We start from the raw sequence: 22,539 nt of genomic DNA, 5'->3' as shown, positions 1-22,539 counted from the left end.
GGGGCTCCCTGGCAGCAGCGGGAATTCAGCCCACACCCTCGCACCGCCCACCCGGCCCCTGCCTGCTCTGCGCTGCCCCCGCCCGGACCCACCGCACTGCCCCACTGGCTGCAGGGCTGGAGCAGCCTCCAGGCTGCGCTCCCGGCCCCGGCCCCCATGTGCAGCGGCCCAGGGGCCGGGCAGGAATCCTCTGGCACGGCAGGGGGCTCAGAGCTGAGCCCCCCCCATCTCCATCTCTTGCCAGCCCCCCTTTGCCCGCCCGCCCGGTGCCCAGGTGCTGGAGCTGACTCACCAGCTCCAGGATCCAGGCACCGCTGCCACCCCCTCCCTCCAGGCTTGCGCCGCCATGCTGCAAGCCTGGGAGGGAGGAGGAATGCTGCGTGGTTGGGGAAGAGGCGGGGCCAGGGCGGGGATTTGGGGAGGAAGCCAATGGGAGAAGAAGGGGGCGGAGCTGGGGGGGGCGAGAGTCCCTCCGGGCGGGCAAAGTTTCTTTTTTGTCCAGTGTCTCGACCAAACATTAGTCGGGACATGGGACAAAGAAGCAAATATCGGGACAGTCCCGATAAAATCGGGACGTCTGGTCACCCTATCTGTCATTGACCTTGCTACTGGCTCTTAAGGGTGGGGATTTACTACAGTGATGGAGAAACACCTTCCATTGTTGTAGTGTCTACATTACAGCAGCAGGGGTGCAGTGCTTGTAGTATAGACACACCCTAAGTCTCCAGCTCTTCATGTTGAGGAGTAATGCTTAAAAATGTGACCCAAGTGTAACCTTAAAGGCTGAGAGAGCAGAGAAAATGAAGCCAAAATTGTATTACTTAATCATGATTTTTCAACCAGAAGCATGTGGGTTTTTTTGAGGTCTGACTCATAATTTTTGAACACGTGGGGTTGTCAACACTGCAATCTCCCCTTCCCCAAACTCAAATCTCTGGATACATCAATTCTGTCCCCTAATCCCTAGATCAGTGCTCCCATACTCAGTATTGTTCCCCTCCTTCCCCCAAAACAAGAATGAGTCAAGGTGGATGAGGTAATATCTTTTATTGGACCAACTTCTGTAGTTGAAACAGACGAGCTTTGGAGTTTTTTGCAGAGCTCTTGTTCAGATCTGGGAAAGGTGCTCAGGGCTGGTCTACACTGAAAACTTACGTCAGCATAGCTCTCGCTCTCTCGGGTGTGAAAAATCCACCCCCGAGAGACGTGTGCGCAGGTTTCCCTTGAGGATGAGGACTGAGAGGTCAGATACGGAGTGGTCGCTTTGTGAAAAGTGCTCACCTGTGGGAGACAGGGTGTTTTTATCTTTTATCGTTTGTCGGTGGGAGTTCATTCGAGAGTGTAGTGTCTGTCGGGTTTCACCCACATAGCTGTTATTGGGGCAGTAAGTGAACAGCCCACCCTCCTCTGCTTTGTCCCTAGCCACCATGCAAGTGGCCCAGACACCACAACTTGTTCCCATCTCTTGACCAGAGGCTTGGACATTGCAGGCAGGGGCAGGTGTGAGGCATCCAGCACCCAGATCTGTGTAAGGGAGAATCCCTTCCAAGACTCGAGCCAGCAGGAGCAGCTGCAGCAGCAGGGACGTTTAAGCACTGACATCACAGGGGCTGCTCCAGTTCTAAACATTCTCATCCCTCTGCTGATTGGCTGCTGGCTCTAAACCCTTCCCTCAGGCTGTCACTCTACCTGCTCCCCTCAATGCTCCTTCCCCCTTAGTTCACCCCTGCCTGCCTTAGTGCCTCCCTCAGCCAGCCACCCCTGCCCTGTCAGACATTTAATGTAGATAAATAAAAATAGAGCAAAAAATACCCAATACTGCATTATAACCCAACCAACCCTATTTATACTCCAAGCTATTTGGGGACCCATTGTGCTAGGTGATTCAATCTCAGTTTGGGGTCTCTAAGGAAGACACAAAACACCATGGTACTAACTTGACATTTGCAAACCATCACCCTGATCGTATGCAAGATCCCTTCCCTTAATGAGCGTTCTGTTGTTTGTTTAGGCTCTGATTCCACCAAGATTTATGCACATGTTCAGTTTTGAGCCTACACAGTGTGGGAAGTTTTGGCAGGATCACTCGTAGACTATCTCAACAGCTGCCAAATTTGGTACCGCTCCATGTGCAACATGTTATAAAAGTTGCTTAATTTGCATGCAATCATACAGTCCACCTTAATGCTAAATCCCTACAAATTTTAACTATGTATTTGTCATGTAAGACAGGAGAGGAAGGACACACATTTCCTGAGAGAAATATCAGTGTGATGGGTTCGATCACAGAGACCCCCTTGGGACTGTCACCTGATGGTGCTGAGATTACCTCTAAGCCCATTTTCCCTGCCAAAGCTTGGGATTCCAGAACCCTGCCTTGTTGAGCCAGACACGGTAGCCTGCTATAACACAGACCCAGGTCTGGTCCATGCCTCCAAAGCTGCAGATTTTAACCAAAAACTGCTCAGCAGGTCACCTATCTCCAGCACCCAGACACCCATTTTCCAATGGGATCCAAACCCCAAATAAATCCGTTTTACTCTGTATAAAGCTCATAAACTGTCCACCCTCTATAATGCTGATAGATAGATATGCACAGCTGTTTGCTCCCCCAGGTATTAATCGCTTACTCTGGGTTTACTAATAAACAATAGTGATTTTATTAGGTATAAAAGTAGGATTTAAGTGGTTTCAATAACACACAGAACAAAGTAAGTCATCAAGCAAAATAAAGCAAAAACATGCAAATCTAAGCCTAATACATTAAGAAACTGATTACAGGTAAAATCTCACCCTCAGAGATGTTCCAGAAGCTTCTTTCACAGACTAGACTCCTTCCTAGTCTGGGCACAATCCTTTCCCCTGGTACAGTCCTTGTTAGTTCCAGCTGACATCTTAGGTGGAAACTAGGGGTTTTCTCATGAAGGGAAGCCCCCTTTGTTCTGTTCCACCCCCTTGTATAGCTTTTGCACAAGGCAGGAATCTTTTGTCCCTCTGGGTCCCCACCCCTCCTTCTAAATGAAAAAGCACCAGGTTTAAGATGGATTCCAGTTCAGGTGACATGTTCACATGTCCTGTGAGACCCCCAACCTCCATTCTTCTAGGGCTGGCCTGCACCTACCCAGGAAGGTTTGCAAGTAAACAGAGCCATTTACAGGTCACTGATTCTGAAGCACCCTTAATGGCTTCCACTTAATATGTTTACATCAGTAATACAAGTTTATATCTTATTCTCCTAACTCCAGACATAGAAATAATACATGCAAACAAATGGGATGAACACACTCAGTAGATCATAAGTTTTGTAATGATACCTTACAAGAGACCTTTTGCATAAAGCATATTCCAGTTACATCATAGTCAAACTCATAAGCATATTTCCAAAAAACATTATGGAGTACAACGTCACAATCAGCTTTTATTTTTTAAAACATTTCTAGTCTTTGTGGCTGGGAGAAAAGCTGGATTCCCCCTCCACCCCCTTATGGAATGAGAAATGCGGCCGTGGAAAAGGCAAAACTAAATGGTTTTGGGGAGGGGGGGAACACCCAACAACAGCCCTTAATTCTAAATACTACCTAAAGCCATCTTTTTCAAAAGTCACCCACACATTCCAAAAACAAGACTTTTTTTAAAACCTTGTTATTCTTAAACTCATCATCCTGGGGTTCTTTTACTTGCCTCCCTAAGCCTTTAGGGGGTCATGTTTTGACACTGGTGACTTCTGTTGCTCTTGTTCAACCCCAGCTCTTGGAGTCCAGTGAACACAGAGAAATCTCAACTTTTACTTTAACCAGAGCGAGTGTCTGGCCCAGGCATTTGCTGAGAAGTGCTGGAGAACCAGCTCCACGTGCACCCTAAAAGCTCAGGCAGCAAGGGAAAGCCCCCAGCATTGCTACTGTGATAAAGCGGTGGGATTGCTGACCAGAGCCATGATGGGAGAGCACCCCAGGTCATTTTGCAGGAATGGGGCGTGTGGATCAGACCGGTTCCGCACGCAGCTGGGAACGGGAGCAATACAAACACAGAGTTGCTGAGTCCTCCAGCGGCTAGAGAGGCTCGGAAGTACCCTACAGGGGATACCACGTTAACGAGGGAGTTCCCCCGAACTGGGGCCGGGCTGAGGGGCTCCCTATGCCGCCTGCATGGGGTGAGTCAGAGGATGCACAGCCCTGCAGAGACCCCAACCCAGCCAGCCCCAGAGCAGCATGGGGGGTGCACAGCCCTGCAGGGACACCAACCCAGACAGCCCCAAGGCAGCAAGGGGGGGTGCACTTCCCGGAGGGACCCCAACCCAGCCAGCCCCAGGGCAGTGCTGGGGAGGGTTGCACCACCCTACAGGGAACCCCCCTGTGATAAATGAAGGGGGGGATAGCTGGAGTGGCAAGTATTAATTTTTTGCCGGCCCCCACCATCTGCACTCAAAAGTGCCAGAATGGGGAATCAGCCTTGGCATGGTGGCAGAGCGGTGGGATCATTTTGAACCAGAGGCACAGAACTCAGGATTTTAAAGGACTTCTTTTTCCTTTTGGCAGCCTGCAAAGCCAGGGAGGTTTCTTTTCTTTTCTTTTCTTTGCTGCCAGAGGGGGAACAGGCATGCAAAGGGTTCAGCCTAACAAGCCAGGGAGTCCAACAAGCAGTTTATTTTTTTTTCTAGCTTCATGGCAATGAAATAGCTAGGCTAGAGTAGGGCAGCCCAGTGCATAAGGTTGTGGTTGGGCACCGAAACCCTAGAGCAACCAGTCTTCCCAAAGCGGGACGCCACGGAGAAGACAGACCCAGATCAAGCCCAGACATCCAGCTCCATGACAGAAATGCAGGGAGGGGATGGGGGACCGGGGATTTCTCAGAAGGGAAGGGTCAACCCTTCCCAACCCGAGATCCCAGTGCCAGGATGGAGGGATGCCCTTAACCCAGACCGAGTTCTAACTGCGGAAGACAGGAATTTTTTCCTAGAGATTCTTCTTCGTGGAGACAGAAGCAGAGGCGAAGCGCTTGGAGGCAGAGGAGAGGCGAGAGATGAAGCGCTTGGAAGCGGAGGCAAAGCGCTTGGAAGCAGAGGAGAGAAGAGAGATGAAGCACTTGGAGGCGGAAGTGGAGGCGAAGCTCTTGGAGGCGGAGGAGAGGAAAGAGACGAAGCGCTTGGAGGTGGAAATGGAGATGAAGCGCTTAGAGCTGGAAAGGGCTAAGCTGGGTCCAGGGCTGGATTAACTTTTTGTGGGCCCAGTGTCAAACATATTTGTGGGCCCCAATGGGGCATGGTGCAGGGGGGCAGGATGGTCAGTCTCCAGAGTGAAGGGCGGGCTGGGGGCAATGAGGCACAGCGCGGTGGGGGCAGCCCCACTCCATGCAGTCCAACAGGAGGGCACTGTTTACAAACCTGCAGCTGCCAGATGCACACTGGCCTGTCCAGCCCTGTGCCGCCAGCATACCCCTTCCCCTTGAGGGCGGGCCCGCACCACACCGCCCCCCGCCCAGTGCCCCACCCTTATGCCCAGCCCCCACCCCTCCCAGAGATCTCCCCCGCTGGCCTCCCACCACAACTGCATAGCACCCTGCACACCACACCGCTCGCCCAGTACCCCCGCCCATAGACCTCCCCACTGCCCACCACCTTCCTCACAGTCCCACCATCACAGCTGCACAGCACCTGAGAGGATTCTGCACCAAAAAATTAAAAATTATACGCACCCTATTTTAAAATGCTGCCATTTTTATTTGTCAATAAATAAATGGCTCCAACATGGCAGTGGGGAGCACAGGCCACTGATTGCATGGAAGTGGGAGATTACCCTGCAGCCTCCCCTCATCCCACCCTGGGACAGGGACTCGGCAGTGAGGCTACACCCAACCCTGACACAGTGCAAGGGCCAGGCCTGTCCCAGAAACACCCTGAAGCCCTGTCCTCCTGTGCCAGGTGCATCGGGTGTGGGGGGGGGGCAGGCTCAGCCCGGCAGCAGGTTCCAAGTGCAGAGGGACTTCGTGGAGGGGGATCCAGGTGGGGGTAAGAGAGTTCTCTGTGGGGCAATCTGGGTGTGGGTGGTTCAGTGGGGGATCTGGATGCACAGAAGCTCATTGGGGGGTTCCAGGTGCAGGGGCAATGGGACTCTGCAGGGGATCCAAGTGAAGGTGTTTGGGGCTCAGCAGGGGGGGTCTAGGTGCAGGGGAGGTAGGGTTCATTTGGGTGGGGGTCCAGGTGGCATGTGACTCTGTGAGCCCCCACATCTTACCTCTGTTTGGGGGCACTGCCCCCCAAACTAAACCCATGGGCGTTCTCAGCTGCCACACCTCTCCCTTTGCTTCTTGATCACTTTTGAAAGGGAAGCAAAGAAATCTGCAGGGGATCTGTTTTCATTCCCCCAGGAGTACCCCACACAGAACCCCCATTTCCCAGTGCCCCTCCAGAGACCCACTCCCCCACCCGCTTCCTGCCCCCCAGCCACACTCGCAGGCCTCCTGGAAGTGACTAGGTCCATGCATGGGCTGAGCCTGCAGCGCTGCTGGGGTCGGTCAGGGATCCCTCTGGTCCCTCCGAAGCGGCACAAGCAGCCAGGACAGAGTGGGAGCCCGGCCTGTCCTGGCCAGGCTCCCTCAGGACCCACATGCCTGGAGTGCAGCCCAGCACTCACGCCCCGGGGCAAGCATGGGCAAACTTTTTGGCCTGAGGATCACATCTTGGTGGGGAAATTGCATGCAGGGCCATGAATGTAGGGCTGGGGCGGGGGGTTGGGGTGTGGGAGGGAGTGCAGGGTGTGGGAAGGGATGCGGTGTGCAGCCTGCACTCCCTGGCCCTGCGCCGCTCCCAGAAGTGGCCGGCACCACGTCTCTGCGGCCCCTAGGGAAGGGGGGCAGAGGGCTCTGTGTGCTTCCCTCGCCTGCGGGTACCTCCCCTGAAACTCTCATTGGCCATGGTTCCCCATTCCCAGCCAATGGGAGCTGTGGGGGGTGGTGCCTGCAGGCGAGGGCAACACATGGAGCCCTCTGTCCCCACCTCCCCCCAGGGGCCACAGTGTGGTCCACTTCCGGGAGTGGTGCGGGGGCCGCGACACCACGGGGGTAGCAATCCCACGGGCCAGATCCAAAGCACTGATGGGCCAGATCTGGCCCGTGGGCCATAGTTTGCCCACCCCTGCCCCAGGGGTTAGGTGGGCAAGAGGGAGTGAAGAGGGGTGAGTGGGGCTTCATCCGGGCAGAACCCAGGCAGAGCGGGTTGGAGAGGTGGGGCCACAGTCCAGACACTGGGGCCCCTTCTGAGTGTGGGCCTGGCACCATGGAGCCACTGGCACCATGGTAAACCTGGTACTGGTTGAGGCAACCAGGTAGCCCTAACAGTCCTTCTCCAGGTACCACTCCCCATTCCAAGAAATTCCCCACATACAAGGTAGGCAATGATGCAGAGGCCTTCTTAGAAAGGTACAACATCCCTCCAGACCAGTATATGGTGGAGCTGACGCCTAAAGAACACATGAATGCCTAAAGAATGCCTAAATGAATGCCTAAAGAACACATGAATGAGTACAAACCTTTTAAATATAAGGCCAGAATTAGGATGGGACTAACACCCGAGCATGCCCATCGGTGGTTCAGAGCCCTAAGGTGGAAACCAGATGTGGCATTTTCCCGACACACCTACCACATTGTAAAAAATTGGGATGCCTGGATATCAGGAGCAAATGTTAAGTCTCTGGAAGATCCGTCTCTCCTAACACAAATGGAACAGTTCTTAGAGGGTGTTTCTGAGGAAATAGAAAGGTACATCCTAGATGGGAAGCCCAAATCAAGGTGGGGGAGATTGGAGCCAAATGGGTGGAGGTGGCGGAGAAGAAGAAAGCTAGTGGCAGTTGGTGGGGATACCAGAAGGGGCAACCTGAGATGACACCCCGTCAGCCCAAGGCCCCACCTCCCAAGGAGGAGCCCTCCACACAGCCTGAGAAACTCCAGATGCCCTCTTGTCCTACCACCCTATTCTCCAACCACCCACCTCGCCACAGCCCACAGTCAGCTGGTAGTGTTTTAAATGTAATGAGCTGGGGCATGTGAAGGCCAACTGCCCCAAGAGCACCAGCTGACTGCAACTCATCACCTTCAGGCCCAGATGCTCGCAAATACCCCCAGAGCAAAGGGAAACTATGAGTGTGGGCGGGAGGAAGATTACTGTGTGGAGAGACACTGGAGCACAGGTGTCAGTTATCCACCAATCCCTGGTGGACCCCAAATTCATCAACCCAGAGGCCCAAGTGACGATGCAACCCTTTAAGGCCAACTGTTTTAACTTGCCTACAGCCAAGTTGCCTGTCCAGTACAAGGACTGCTCAGGAATATGGACTTTTGCAGTCTATGACAATAATCCTATTCCCATGCTGCTGGGAGAAGACTTAGCCAACCATGTGAGGCTAACAAAAAGGGTGGGGATGGTCACCCACAGCTAGGCTAAACAGGCCTCCATACTTAACTCCATTTCTGAGCCTCCTACAAGGACCCAGTCTATGTCCCCTGATACCACAGGCCCGGGGACCCAACCAGAGGGGGTGGAACCAAATCCCAGACCAAAGTCTATGGCAGCAGTTGTAGACCCAGTTCCTGGGACCCAGCCAGAACCAGCCCAAAGATCGGAACTGGCGGAGCTGTCAGCACCAGAGCCCGTGCTTGCATCCCCACCATAGTCACCTGCAGCAGCAGCTAAACCGGCACACAAAGCTCAACCAGAGAGTGGTTCACAATCAATGGAGACACCCCCATTACCAGCATCACTTCTAACGGGACCAAGCCCAGGTCCACAACCCAGTGAGGAACTAATGTCTCCAGCATCAAGGGAGCAGTTCCAGGCAGAGCAGGAAGCGGATGTCGGAGAATAACGGATGAAAACCTCAAGGGAGACTGGATGGCGGCACGGAATGACCCACCGCCTCTCAGCTCTTCCAGTAGGTCCAGGTTTCTTGTAGAAGGAGGACTCTTATACAAGGAAACCCTTTCTGGTGGGCACAAGGAGGACTGGCATCCTCAGAGACAGTTGGTAGTTCCAACTAAGTGTAGGGAAAAGCTCTTGAGCTTAGCCCACGATCACCCTAGTGGCCATGTTGGGGTGAACAGGACCACAGACCATTTGGGAAAGTCATTCCACTGGGCAAAGACATTTCTACCTATGTCCGGTCTTGTGAGGTGTGCCAGAGGGTGGGAAAACCCCAAGACCAGGTCAAAGCCCCTCTCCAGCCACTCCCCATAATTGAGGTTCCATTTCAGCGTGTAGCTGTGGATGTTCTGGGTCCTTTCCCTAAGAAGATACCCAGAGGAAAGCAGTACATACTGACTTTCATGGGTTTTGCACCCGATGGCAGGAAGCAGTAGCTCTAAGCCACACCAGGGCTAAAAGCGTGAGCCAGGCATTGGCAGACATTTTTGCCAGGGAAGGTTGGCCCTCAGACATCCTTATGGATTCGGGAACTAACTTCCTGGCAGGGACCATGAAACATCTTTGGGAAGCTCATGGGGTGAACCACTTGGTTGCCACCCCTTACCACCATCAAACGAATGGCCTAGTGGAGAAGTTTAATGGGATTTTGGGGGCCATGATATGTAAATTATGAATAAGCACTCCAATGATTGGGACCTAGTGTTGCTGTAGTTGCTCTTTGCCTACAGGGCCGTACCACATCGCAGTTTGGGGTTTTCACCCTTTGCACTCGTTTATGGCCACAAAGTTAAGGAATCATTACAGTTGGTAAAGCAGCAGTGGAAGGGGGTTATTTCTTCTCCAGGAACTAACATTTTGGACTTTGTAACCAACCTGCCAAACACCCTCAAACACTCTCTAGCCCTTGCTCGAGAAAACCTGCAGGATACTCACCAGGAGCAAAAGGCCTGGTATGATAAACATGCCAGAGAGCATTCCTTCAGAGTAGGTGACCAAGTCATGGTCCTGAAAGCGCTCCAAGCCAATAACATGGAAGCGTTGTGGAAGGGGCCATTTGTAGTCCAAGAGCACCTGGGAGCTGTTAATTACCTCATAGCGTTCCCAGACCCTACTCTAAAACCTAAAGTATACCATGTTAATTCTCTAAAGCCTTTTATTCCCGAGAAATCAAGGTTCTCCAGTTTACAGCCCAGGAGAGAGCCAACGCTGAGTGGCCTTGTAGCGGGGTGGTCACCCTGCTCCTGCCCGGAGGGGTTAAAACAGCACCAGGGTCCAGGAGGGATTCGGGCCCAGTGGAAAGCAGGACACTGGCCTGCTCCGGAGGTTGGAAACGCTAATTCCCTGAACAACCAGCAGGAGGCGCCGCAGGGGTGAGTCCCACCCGTGACAGGCCTGAAGGAGTCTACTATGAAGGAAAAAGCAACCCTAGCATAGAAGAGGTGAGCCTTTCCATGACCCTTGGGCATAAGCAGTGACAGCAAATCCAGGAGCTGTGCACCAGCTTCGCACCAATGTTTTCAGCCACCCTAGGATGGACAGAATGGGTGTTCCATTCCATTGACACAGGTGATGCTTGCCCAGTTAGAGCCTAACCCTACAGGATGGCTCCACAAGCCCAAAATCACAGTAGAAAGGGAGATCAAGGACAAGTTACAGATGGATGTAATCCGCCCCTCTGAGAATGCATGGGCCTCTCCAGTGGTTCTGGTTCTCAATCCAGATGGGGAAATCCGCTTTTGCATGGACTACCGTAAGCTAAATGCTGTGACTCACCCAGACAACTATTCAATGCCATGCACAGATGAGCTATTGGAAAAACTGGGATGTGCCCAGTTCATCTCCACCTTAGGCTTAACTAAGAGGCACTGGCAAGTGCAGCTAGATGACCCAGCCAAGCAAAGGTCAGCCTTCATCACCCATGTAGGGCTGTATGAATTTAATGTGCTCCCTTTCGGACTGCAAAATGCACCCGACACCTTCCAGAGGCTGGTAGATAACCTTCTGTCTGGATTTGGGAAATTTGCAGTCGCCTACCTTGATGACGTGGCCATATTCTCAGATTCATGGGCAGAACAGCTGGAACACCTCCAAGCTGTCTTCCAGTGCATAAGGAAGGCAGGATTAACCGTTAAGGCCAAAAAATGTCAAATAGGCCTAAACAGGGTAATGTACCTTTGACAACAGGCGGGTCAAGGAACTATCAACCCCCTACAGGCTTAAGTAAATGCTATCCAAAATTGGCCTGTCCCTAACTCAAAAAAGGAGGTCCAATCTTTCTTGGGCTTGGCCGGGTATTACCGACATTTGTACCACACTACAGCCAAATTGCAACCTCACTGACAGACCTAACCAGCAAAAACAGCCAAATGCAGTTCAGTGGACTGAGAAGCGTCAGAAAGCCTTTAACCAGTTTATGGCGGCCCTTACGTCTAACCCTGTATAAAGGGCCCCGGACTTCCTTTCGTTGTTACCTTTCGTCGTAACAACAGATGCATCCGAGCATGGTGTAGGAGCCGTTTTAATGCAGGAAGAACCAGATCAACAATTCCATCCTGTCGTGTTTCTCAGCAAAAACTTTCTGAGAGGGAAAGCCACTGGTCAGTCTCAAAAAAAGAATGTTATGCCATTGTGTATGCTCTGGAGAAGCTATGTCCATACATTCGGGGACAGCGTTTCCACCTGCAGACTGACCATGCTGCACTGAAATGGCTTCACACAGTCAAAGAAACTAACAAAAAACTTCTTTGGTGGAGTTTAGCTCTTCAAGACTTTGATTTTGAAATATAACAAATTTCAGGAGCCTCTAACAAAGTGGCTGATGCTCTCTCCTGGGAAGGTTTCCTAGAATAAGCCGGGTAAAAATGTCCCTGTATTCTAAGTCATTGTAGTCATTAAAATGTGAAAAATACTGTTTAGTTCTTCATGTAATTAGTAGTAAAATTAGAGATGCATGTATCGTATTAACTCTATTTTCTTAAACCTCTAGGAAGAAAACCCAGCTGGTGTGGATCTGACCTAAACCAGGCTGGCCAACACCATCTGTGATTGGGGGGGGGGAAAGGGGTGTGATAAATGAAGGGTGGGGGGCAGTTCCCTTTTATGGACACCCAGCCAGCCAGCAGCTATACAATCCCTCTTAGTAGCTGGTCTCTACTTGCTCTATTTGTAAAGAATTAAAAAGTCTCACTGCTATGCATAGATAAAAAGAAGTGAGTGGGCACCTGGCCAAAAGAGCCAATGGGAAGGCTAGAACTTTTTAAAATTGAAACAAGATTCCCCTTTTGTCTGTCTGTGGTTGTTCTCGGGGAGAGGAAGACAGGGAGCAGTTATGCTGTGAGACCCTTGAGTCAGGTATGAAAAATCATCAGTATCATACCATAAACTACTCATCTAAAACCCCAGATGTGTAAGTAGATCAGGAAACATCAAGGAAGACATGATTAGGTTTATCCCTTTTATTTCTTTATGGCTTGTGGATTCCTCTGTGCTAACCTCAGGTGCTTTTGTTTTGCTTGTAATCTTTAAGCTGGACCTCAAGAGAGCTATTCTTAGAATCACGGAATCATAGAATATTAAGGTTGGAAGAGACCTCAGGAGGTCATCTAGTCCAATCCCCGGCTCAAAGCAGGATCAACACCAACTAAATCATTCATAGGCATGCACAGCACATTTCATTAGGGTGTGCACCCAGGGAATTTTTTTTTTTAAAGGCAAACATAAAGGGTGAGGTGTGGGAGGGGGTGCCGTGTACAGGAAGGGGCTCAGGGCAAGGGATTGGGGCAGAGGAGGGGTGTGGGGTGTATGAGGGGGCTCAGGGAAGGGGGTTGGGGTGAGAGGTGCAGGCAGGGGGCTCAGGACAGGGAGTTGGGGTGCAGGAGGGGGCTCAGGACAGGGAGTTGGGGTGCAGGCAGGGTACAGGATGCAGGCAGGGGGCTCAGGGAAGGAGGTTGGGGGGCAGGAGGGTAGGCTGTTTGCACGCAGGCCCGGGGCTGGGGATCTGGGCTCCCCCATCCCGGCAGGCAGGCTCAGGGGATGGGCAGAGGGGGCCGGGCACTTGGGGCCAGGCCGGGCAGAGGCAGCCGGGGTGGATTGCAGAGGGGCCAGACTGCTCCCAGGGCTGGATTCAAGGCCGAGGGTGCCGGGCCGGAGCCCCCGAACAGTGCCGGGGAGCTGAGCTCGCAGCCAGGCTGCGGGGGGGGGGCCTGTAGGCCAGGCTCGCCCCCTGCTCTGGGCCTGCTGGCTCCCGGGTGGTGCCCAGGCCCCCGGCCAGCGCGGGGAGCCGCAGGCGGGTTTGGGGCCCTGGGCGCTGGAGGGGGGCAGCTGCCGTGTGTGTGTGTGTGTGTGGGGGGGCTGTGGCAGCACCCCGGCAGGCCACCTTAAGCGGCTGTGTTGGTACTGCCGGGTGGGAGGCTGCCAGGGGGCACATGGGGCTGTTAAAGCGCCAGCCTGGCCCTGGGGAAGGGGAGCCCAGCTCAACAGGGCTCAGGGCAGGGATGGGGGTGCAGGAGGGGTTTGGGCTCCGGCGCCGCTTGCCCACAGCCGCACACTCCCTGCCTGCCAGTGCCCCGCGCCGCGCCGCTCACCATGGCCCCGGGGAGGGGAGGTACAGGGCTCTGCACGCTGCCCTTGCCACGCCTCCAGGTACCGCCCCTGACGTTCCCATTGGCCACGGTTCCCCACTCCCGGCCAATGGGAGCCTCGGGAGGCGGTGCCTGGAGCAACCCCCCACTCAGCAAGGCCCATTGACGGCTAAGGGGAGGAAGACGGGGCCGTAGCCGGGACGCGGGACGCTCCTCAGCCGCGTGTGAGGGGCAGCGAGCCGCACCGAGCCTCCCCAGCACAGCCCCCGTCCCCGCTCGTGCGGGTTCAGCTGCCGCCCGGGGGATCCCAGCCCCGCGCCAGGGCAGAGGCCTCAGTGTGCACGTTCCGCTAACTCCGCTGTGTCCCGCGCCGCCCCCCACGGGGGCCGCCCTGAGCGCGGCCAGGCTCCAGCCGGCTGCGCCCCACGGCTCGGGAGCCCGGCTCGGGCCTCGGGCAGCCTGGTGGGGCGAGCCCCCGGGACAGGGCCCCGATCGCAGCCCGGCACGGAGGCTTTGACAGCTGCGTTGCCCCATGTCCCTGCGGAGCCACCATAGGCCAGCCCGGGTTTGGGCCTCGCCCCAAGAAGGGTCCGCACGTCAACCCCCCGCCGAGCTGCCGTCCGTGTACACCCAGGCCAACCTAACCTGCCTACTTCTGACCAACCAGAGAGCAGGATATCGCCGTGACCCTGCCTCCTGATCGACAGTTCTCTTACCCAATCGCCCGTCCTTGCTGTGGCGTGTAATGGCTGACAAATATCTTGACCAATGAGCTGTTAACATCTTTTCGATTGACGTTAATGTCCGCCTTTCGCAGGCGGGTGGGCGGAGCAGCGCGTCCAATGCGGTCGGGAGGCGGGGCTGGGCAGCTGCCGTTACCGTCTGTCGCAGGAGGCAGCCGCGGGCGGGGGGTGAGGCGAGAGGGGGACGTGGAGCCGCTGTCATGAGCTACTCAGGTGAGCGGCTGCCGGGGCCGGGCGCTCGGGGCGGGGGCCGGCTGGGTACAAGATGGCGGCTGCCCCCGTTTGTGAGGGGGTTCGGCGCTGCCCCTCCCCTCCTCTCCCGTCCCTCCCGGCGGCCTGCGGGGCCTGCTCCGAGCTCCCCCCCCCTCGGCGCCCCGGGGCGGGCCTGGAGGTGGGCGAAGGGCGGGCCCAGTCGCTCGCTCCTTCCTGCGCGCTGCCGCCTCCGTGGGGCTGGGGCGACGGTGGATGGGGACCGGACCGTCACTTTCCACCCGCCGCATAAGCCCAGGGCTTGTGGGGGTCGGGCAGGTGCTGACCCCGGCCCGTGGCACCAACATGTCCGAGACCTGCGGGGCCGCCACTGACCCCGACCCCCTACCGCATGGCACAGGGCCTGAGGGGATTGGCGCTGGCACCGACCCCCATACGCTACCACAGACATGGCCTGGGGCCTTGGGGTGGGGCTGGCCCTGATCCCGATCCCCTGTTGCATGCCATGGCATTCAGTGCCACTGGCCCTGACCCCCCTACTGCATGGCATGGCATGGGGGTTGGCACGGGCACTAAAGTGGAGAAGGGCTGGCACTGGCCCTGACCCCCTGCTGCATGGCACAGCATGGGGATCAGCACTGGCTCCGACCCTCTGGTGCATGGCATAATATGGGGCCTGCAGGGGGACTGGTATGGAGCCTGCTGGGGTGTTGGTGCTGACCCCACCCCCCTACTATATAGTGTGGGGCACTCACCCCGTCCCCCTACTGCACAGCATTACAGGGGGCCTACTACTTCCCATACACACATTATCCCCACCACACAGTGTGTTCTGGAGCTTGGGGTTTGTGTGTCTGGCACTGACCTACACTACCATACATACCTCATCCACATTGTGTAGTACTCTGTGGGGAGAGCTGGCACTCATGACTCCACACACATGCGCACACACCACACAACAGAATTGCTTGGAGCCTGCCACATACGCCACCAACCATCCTGCATTACATGGGTTTTGGGCATATGGGAAGATATACAAGGGGAGGGGGATAGACACACCACCCACACCATTGCACAGGCTCTGGGGGGATTTCATAACCAGGAGGAGGCATTGGCAGTACTGTTCTGCTATACATAACATTGAATTGGCCTCTGGTGAGTGGGTATAATAACTAGAGGAGGAGCTGGCGTGGTTTCCCCCTGTATGCAGCATTGCATTAGTGTGAGTATGTGTGTAATAAATGATGAGGGAGGGGGAAACCCAGCACTGATGATAAATATTCTCTGTCACTGCATCGTCTTGGCAATGGTGGAAGAAATTTACACTGCTTCCTCGCATACGCTCACCATTGCATGAAGGAATGGGGTATAATAAGGGTGGAGACTGTGATGGTGAGATCCTCTCTCCTTTCCCCCCTCACACCATTGCGTGGGCTTTGGGGGGCATGTAATAAGCAAGGAGAAGAAGTTGGCACCAATATCCCTGGCTGATGAGCTGGGGGGGCAATAAGCAGGGTAAAGCTGGCACAGATTCTTCCCTTCCCCCTGCATCTTTCAACTGATGAGCTCGGGAGAGAGAAATTTGAGATTTATACCCACCCGGGATGACCAGGCATGTGGGATTCTGCATCTAAGAGGGGGCATCAGTCCCTGCTTCTCCTACCCTCGGTTGAAACAGAGGAAAGGGTAGTTCAAGATTGTGTAGTTGAAGCTGTCCTTTGCAGAATCTCAGGGATTAGGCTGGGAGCCCAGAATTTGTAGCTTTGTTGCTTTTTGCTGCAGGTTTGAGATTTTTTTTCTTTTCTTCCTCAGTGTGGTGGCAATGAACTGCCTTTGGGTGCTGGGTTACATGTTTTGCATTAAATAAAATGGGAGTGGGTGGGGGGGGAGGCAGGGAAAGTACTAACCTTAGTGATGTTGGGTCTGCACTGTGATAGCTGGCCACCGATTGCTCCCTTTCTTCCCCAAAGTGGCAGCTGTGCATGTATAGCAATGATTCTCAACCTTGGGGTTATGGAACTGCTGTCGTTTTCTACAGACTCAAGGCTTAAGGTAAAAACTGTTTCCATTTGTTATGGTTTTGAAGGACCTTCTGAATACAAATTGCTCCAGTGATTAGGTTTATTGAATCTATCTTATAGGGGAAAGTTGTACTTTCTTATGGGAAATGTTATGAACAATTTTTGCTTGATGTATTTTTAAATATGAAATGATTGAGTTCACATGCATTGACTGTAAAAACTGATTTCAGTCATTCATAACATAACTAGAGGGTCATAGAGTTTGTTTCAGAGTAGCAGCCGTGTTAGTCTGTATCCGCAAAAAGAAGAACAGGAGTACTTGTGGCACCTTAGAGACTAACAAATTTATTAGAGCATAAACTTTCGTGCATCCGAAGAAGTGGGCTGTAGTCCACGAAAGTTTATGCTCTAATAAATTTGTTAGTCTCTAAGGTGCCACAAGTACTCCTGTTCTTCTTTTTATAGAGTTTGTTGCTTCTGTATGTCAAGCTCATAACATGCACCTCCAGCTCATTGTATCCCTCTTTCTCCCCCACGAGTTCCCTGAATGCCACCCACGCACCCCGCTCTATTTTAGTGTCTGCAACCCACCCTCAAACTGGGAGTTCTGTGTGTGTCCCCCTGCCTCTGGGGCTCTGGGTGCCCTTGCCTCTCCACCATATGCGAAAGAACTTGAAAAAGCAAACTGCTCACTCCTGCTGAAACAGAACAAAAGATTCTGGGATGTGGCATTATAGAAGAAGTGGTTGGTTTGAGGGGTCATCAGTGGATAATAAGGATTCTTAACTTTTAAGTAGTATGGTAAAGAGCTTTGATGTGGTGTGTATTGGAAGGAACTATAGAATTTTTGCTTGTCTGTTATACAGTTTGTAGGAAAAGTCTCTTATATTTGTGCTTTCATGTAGAAATAGGGTAAAAGTGATGTGAAGCATGTAGCTCTCCTCAAAACAAGAATGCATTTTATATTGGTAGATGAAGGTTGTCTCCTTCAGGTAGTCAGGATGTACTCCTTGACTGCAATCTTGTAGGCTGTTGCAAATATTAAGAGCTAATTAATCTGCACTTGACAAGAATCTAGTAAATGGTTCGACTACTAATAGATTTGAAACTAGAACAAAAATATTACTTGAGGCTTTCTCAGTTTTAATTTTTGTGGAATTTGTAGCTTTAATCTGAGATCTGTATTAATGCTTGTATGGATTATAGGATTACTTCTTGAGGAGGAGGTGGGGGGTAGGGGTAGAACATAGTAATGGCTCAGTATACATATATTTTTATCATTGTTCACCTAGAAAACACATTTATGTGGTGAGTATCCCTTGGAAAATAAATGCCCAGAATGAAATGTATATTTAAAAAAAAAAAAAAAAACTAAATAGCTCATCCTTGGAAGATTGTGTGCAGACTTTGAATCTAGATAAATGTGGTGTGACATGAGGAATTGGTTGATTTTGGTAATTGTGGGTTGACTTTGGGAATTGCCAGCTACTAACACAGACAGAGCGGGAAGGGTATGATGATGCAATTACTTGTGTGCAAAAGTGTGTGGTAGGAGGTGTGATGAAACAATACTGGGGTTTCTTACACTTAATTCACCAGTCTTCATCTAATACAGTTACTTTTTGATGTCCCTGACCTTATGAAATGAGTGGAGTGCAGTTGGGGTGGAGGATGCACCTGGCCCTATGTCCAGGTTCTACTAGACAGGTAGTTACATCTTCCAAAAATATAACTTTGGTTGATACTTAAGGTATATCTAGGCTTGAGTTTAGCCCTGTTGTAACTTGAGTTGTTGATTTGCCCTTCTGTTCGCTTTCCTACAGCATATTATTTTTATAGTCATTTAGTTTCTCTGTACAGCTGATTCGATTAGCAGAAAAGTTAATAAGATACCATTATCTGTTCATAGATCTGTGGTCAAATGATTCTTGGTAAAGGATCCTAGATAAATGTTTTGCATGTACAAGAGGAATGACTTACAGCTTAATACGTTCTGTGTTAACTTCTGTATCTCTGATATAAAGGGGCTTAAAACATACCCAAACATGTACAAGAAGCAAAGGTAAAGCAAAACAATCCTATCTTTGTATTGGAAGTAGGCATTATATCTGTTCCTTACCTTTAAAAGAACTAAGACTACAAAATCTCTATGTAACTCCATTCTTGGATGGAGTTGTCTGTTTAAAACTGGTATTATCTAGTGCAAAGTCCTCCAGTTTCTAACTAACATTCTCAGTGACTTGATGGTAATTTTAAGAGGCAAGCTCACTTTGTGTGTGGCATTTATTGAGATGTGCATAATCTTGAAGAGTCACCTTTCTGTACCAGCATGAAACAGAAGCATGTCAGTCAGCCTCTCGCAGGGCTAGAAATGCAGCACTATTGCTGATGTAGGAAAATGCTAAAACTAGTCAGGAAACTTGTGTATTCCAGGTTCTAAGAGGAGATGATAATGCCAGTTTTAAAGAGCTTCTGGCTCACAACTTTTTTGGTGGCAAGTCCTGCTCCTTCTCTGCAACAGACACTCTTTGTAGCAGATCCAGTGTAGTCCTACTCTGGGTCTGGATAGGAATTTGGGAGGCCACATAGGGGGATTCCCACCTATTGAATCTTGCAGAACCTAACCCAGCAGGGAGATTCCTGTGTATTAGGGATTTTGCAGTGGGGGTTCAGAAACTCTGGTTAAAATCAAGTGGTGTTGACTGTTTTGGCCACTGTTACCATTGCAGCTAATCCATGTTCTGCACTGGTATGATGGCACCTATCAGTAAGCGACAAATTTTGTACTGTAGACAAACCCCTAGTGAGGGTACAGGCTGTGGAGAGCATATCCCATCCCTAAGACCGGATGACTAGATGCAAAGCAAGTTGCTAGTGAGTGATTCCTTCCCTTCCAGTCCAAGATGATGCTGTGATCTAGGCCTTGGACAAATAACAGCCTTTCTTCCAAGCTGCATCTTTCTGTAGATCTTGAAAGACAAAACTCACCAGTTCCCAGTTGGAAGGGTATCTTTGCAGTCACAGGTGCTAGAAACTTAAGCTTGAATTAAAATAATATTGTACAGAAACTGATGAGTAAGGACAATACTCTCTAGAGCATGTTTCCTACTTGTTGATATGGTACTCCTAAGGAATTCTGCGCCAAGAAAATTTCTGCATACAACATTTGAAAATTCTGCAAATTTTATTTGTTAATAAATAAATGTGGAGGCTCCAGCATAGCAGTGGTGAGCACAGATCACTGGCTGCACAGAGGTGGGAGACCACCCATGGAACAGGGACCCTGCAGTGAGGCTGTACCTGATACAGCAGAAGGGCCAGGCTTGCTGCAGAAACACCCTTGAGCTCTGCACCAGGCGCACCAGTTGTGGGCAGGCAGGCTCAGCCCAGCAGGGTCCAACTGTGGCGGGCTTAGTGTAGGGGAATCCAGATGTGGGGTAAGAGGGTTTTGTGGGGGGCACTCTGGGTGCAGAAAGCTCAGTGGAGGATTTGGATGCACAAGGGAGGTTCCAGATGCAGGGACAATGGGACTCTGCAGGGGAATCCAGGTGGGGAAAGATGGGATTCAGCGAGCGGGTCTGGGAGTGGGGCTTGCTGGGGTTGGAGTCTGGGTGCAATTGGTTGGGGGGTCCAGGTGTGGGGGTTGTCGGGGTGAGGGTTCGATGGGCCTGCTTAATAGGGGAGCCCCAGCTGCTGCTGCCACCAGCGCCAGGATCCCTCCCCCATCCACTTCTCTTCCTTATCCTATCCCTTTCTCCACTGCCTCTTCCCCATTCCATTGCCTTCCTCTTCCCACTGTCCCCTGCTCCTATCCCCTTCCCCTCACTCCTACATCCCATTCCCCCTGTCCAATCCTGTCCCCCTTTCTTCCGCCCCTCCCCTGCTGCCACCCTTGCCATGACCCACCAGTGGCACTCACCATTGTATGGAAAACAGGATGGCTCCCAGCACGCATATAAGAGGGTATGACTGGCACCAGGAGGCGGAGTCAGCTAGCGGGAGGGGCACTCTCCATCATCCAGGCAGCTCTGCATTTGCAGAAATGGGCAGTGGAATGTGACCCCACACAGCCCTCTATGCCATGCTTCTGTTTGGGGGGGGGGGGTGATGGGGGGCAATACCCCCTGTCCTCCCTAAACTACACTCATGGGAGGGCCCCTCCCCACGGTGATTTACCTCTCTTCTGGCTGCTCCAGGCACCGGATACCACACGCCTGTGCTGCTGGGGAGGGGCACATGACTGCTCTTGTGACTTCCCTTTGCTTCCCCATCCTTATCTGCGGAGGACATGAATTCTGTATGCTCAGTGGTGCAGAATTCCTCCAGAGTAATATTAGTTTGTCAAGCTCTGATCTCTTTTTAGGGGTATCTACTGTGATACAGTCAGGCTTATTTGGGTGCATTTGATGGTCAGATCTTAGATAGAATTGATTCTCCTTATGCTGTAGCTAGAACAGCTGACATTTACCATATAATTTGGGGTTTGACCGCCTTTTCGTCTTTTTCTAGGTTATGGCAACTGGAACTCTAAGACAAATAGAGGCAAGTATAGTGAAATCTTAATACATTATCATGAAAAAATGTCATTTAATGTAATCAGTCAGAAAAATGATTATAAAATTGAAGGTTTTCACAGCTCAACTCTGTTCCCGCATGTCCGAATAATATCCTCTTAGGTCACACGCAACTCTATTTCGGTCAGCATTGCAGAGCCCATATAACTGTGACAGTCTTTAGTGTTCTGCCTTGTGCATCAACAAAACCAGATATTTCTGTTCTCAGAAGTCAGCAGTTTGTATCCACTATCTGTTTTCCTTCAGTCTTTCTGTCTGATATCATTTCTCTGTGAAATGGCACTGAAGATTAAAGTGCTGTCATAGCATGCTAGAAGACTAAATTTCTAGTTCTTGTGCCAGAAAGACACAAAAAATGGCAGATCGTCTGCATTTAGACCCAAACTTGAAACAGGCCTCCCTTTATAAATACTTGTCTTTTTCCAGAGGCCATGCTCACTGTGCGCAGACTAGAGTGTGATGCCCAGCTGTGTGGTAGAATCTCCCTAATCTGCACGCTTTAATTAGCACAAGGAAGCCTCTCTCCACTCCGCAAAGACTGACTAGCAGAGCACTATAGTATGTTTTTTGTATCACTGACTGGTAGTTTAAACTGTAGTCAGTGTTGTACCAAGGATTTTATGACCTTTTCACCATCTTCAGAGCTAGCTGGAAAACTTACTTTTGTAAAAAAACAGAAAATATTAATGATTTTTTCCCATTTTTCAATCAACTATACCTCTACCCTGCTATAATGCGACCTGATATAACACGGGTTCGCATACAACGCGCTAAAGCTCTGACACGCTGCCCTGAGCAGCATGTTAAAGGTGCCGGGCCGGGGCCGAGGGGTTGGATAAGGGGCAGAGGGTCTTGGGGGCGGTCAGCCCCCCCGGGTCTAGGCAGGAGCTTTGGGGGGCAATTTTGGGGGCACGCAGTCCCAGAGTGGCCCGGGGGATTAGCGGGGGGCTGGGAGCAGCCTGCTCTGCTTTCCTCACCCTGGCCCCAGCTGTGTCGCTCGGGGGAGGGGAATTGGGGGAAGGGAATCCCCTCTCCCCCCCCGCACTCACTGGCAGTGGTGGAAGCGGAGCAGCCTGGCCCCAGCCCGCTCCACTCTGCCAGCTCCTAGCTGCAGCGCTCTGCTTCCCGCTGCAGGTGAGTGCAGGACCTTTCCCCAACACCTCCTCCCCCCACCCCACCCCCAGCTGGGGCCGGGGCAAGGAAAGCGGAGCAGGCTGGGGCCGTGTCGCTCCGCTTCCCGCCGCAGGTGAGTATGGGGGGCATCCTTTCCCCAACCTCCCCGCACTCACCAGCAGTGGGAAGCGGAGTGCCGTGGCTGGGAGGTGGCGGAGTGGAGCGGGCCGGGGCCACGTTGCTCTGCTTCCCGCTGCTGCCGGTGAGTGCCTGTCAGGGGGCGGGGGGTGTGGATAGGGGTCGGAGCAGTCAGGGGACAGGGAGCATGGGGGTGATTAGGGACAGGGGTCTCTGGAGGGGGTGATCAGGGAACAAGGAACGGGGGGG

The 22,539-nt window shown here is 52.2% G+C and overlaps 1 long non-coding RNA gene across 1 annotated transcript; it reads left to right on the top strand.

Annotated features, from left to right (window-relative positions):
- The first annotated feature begins 14,341 nt into the window (after positions 1 to 14,341).
- LOC128827959 (uncharacterized) lies at positions 14,342 to 21,007 on the top strand. Its single transcript, XR_008443136.1, has 3 exons — positions 14,342 to 14,447; positions 16,415 to 16,496; positions 20,975 to 21,007. It is a non-coding gene; the product is annotated as an uncharacterized LOC128827959 (long non-coding RNA).
- Positions 21,008 to 22,539: the final 1,532 nt, after the last annotated feature.

The sequence above is a fragment of the Malaclemys terrapin genome, chromosome 23 (genome assembly GCF_027887155.1).
Source record: "Malaclemys terrapin pileata isolate rMalTer1 chromosome 23, rMalTer1.hap1, whole genome shotgun sequence".
In the NCBI taxonomy this organism is placed as follows: domain Eukaryota; kingdom Metazoa; phylum Chordata; order Testudines; family Emydidae; genus Malaclemys; species Malaclemys terrapin.
This window is presented reverse-complemented; position numbering and strand designations above follow the sequence as displayed.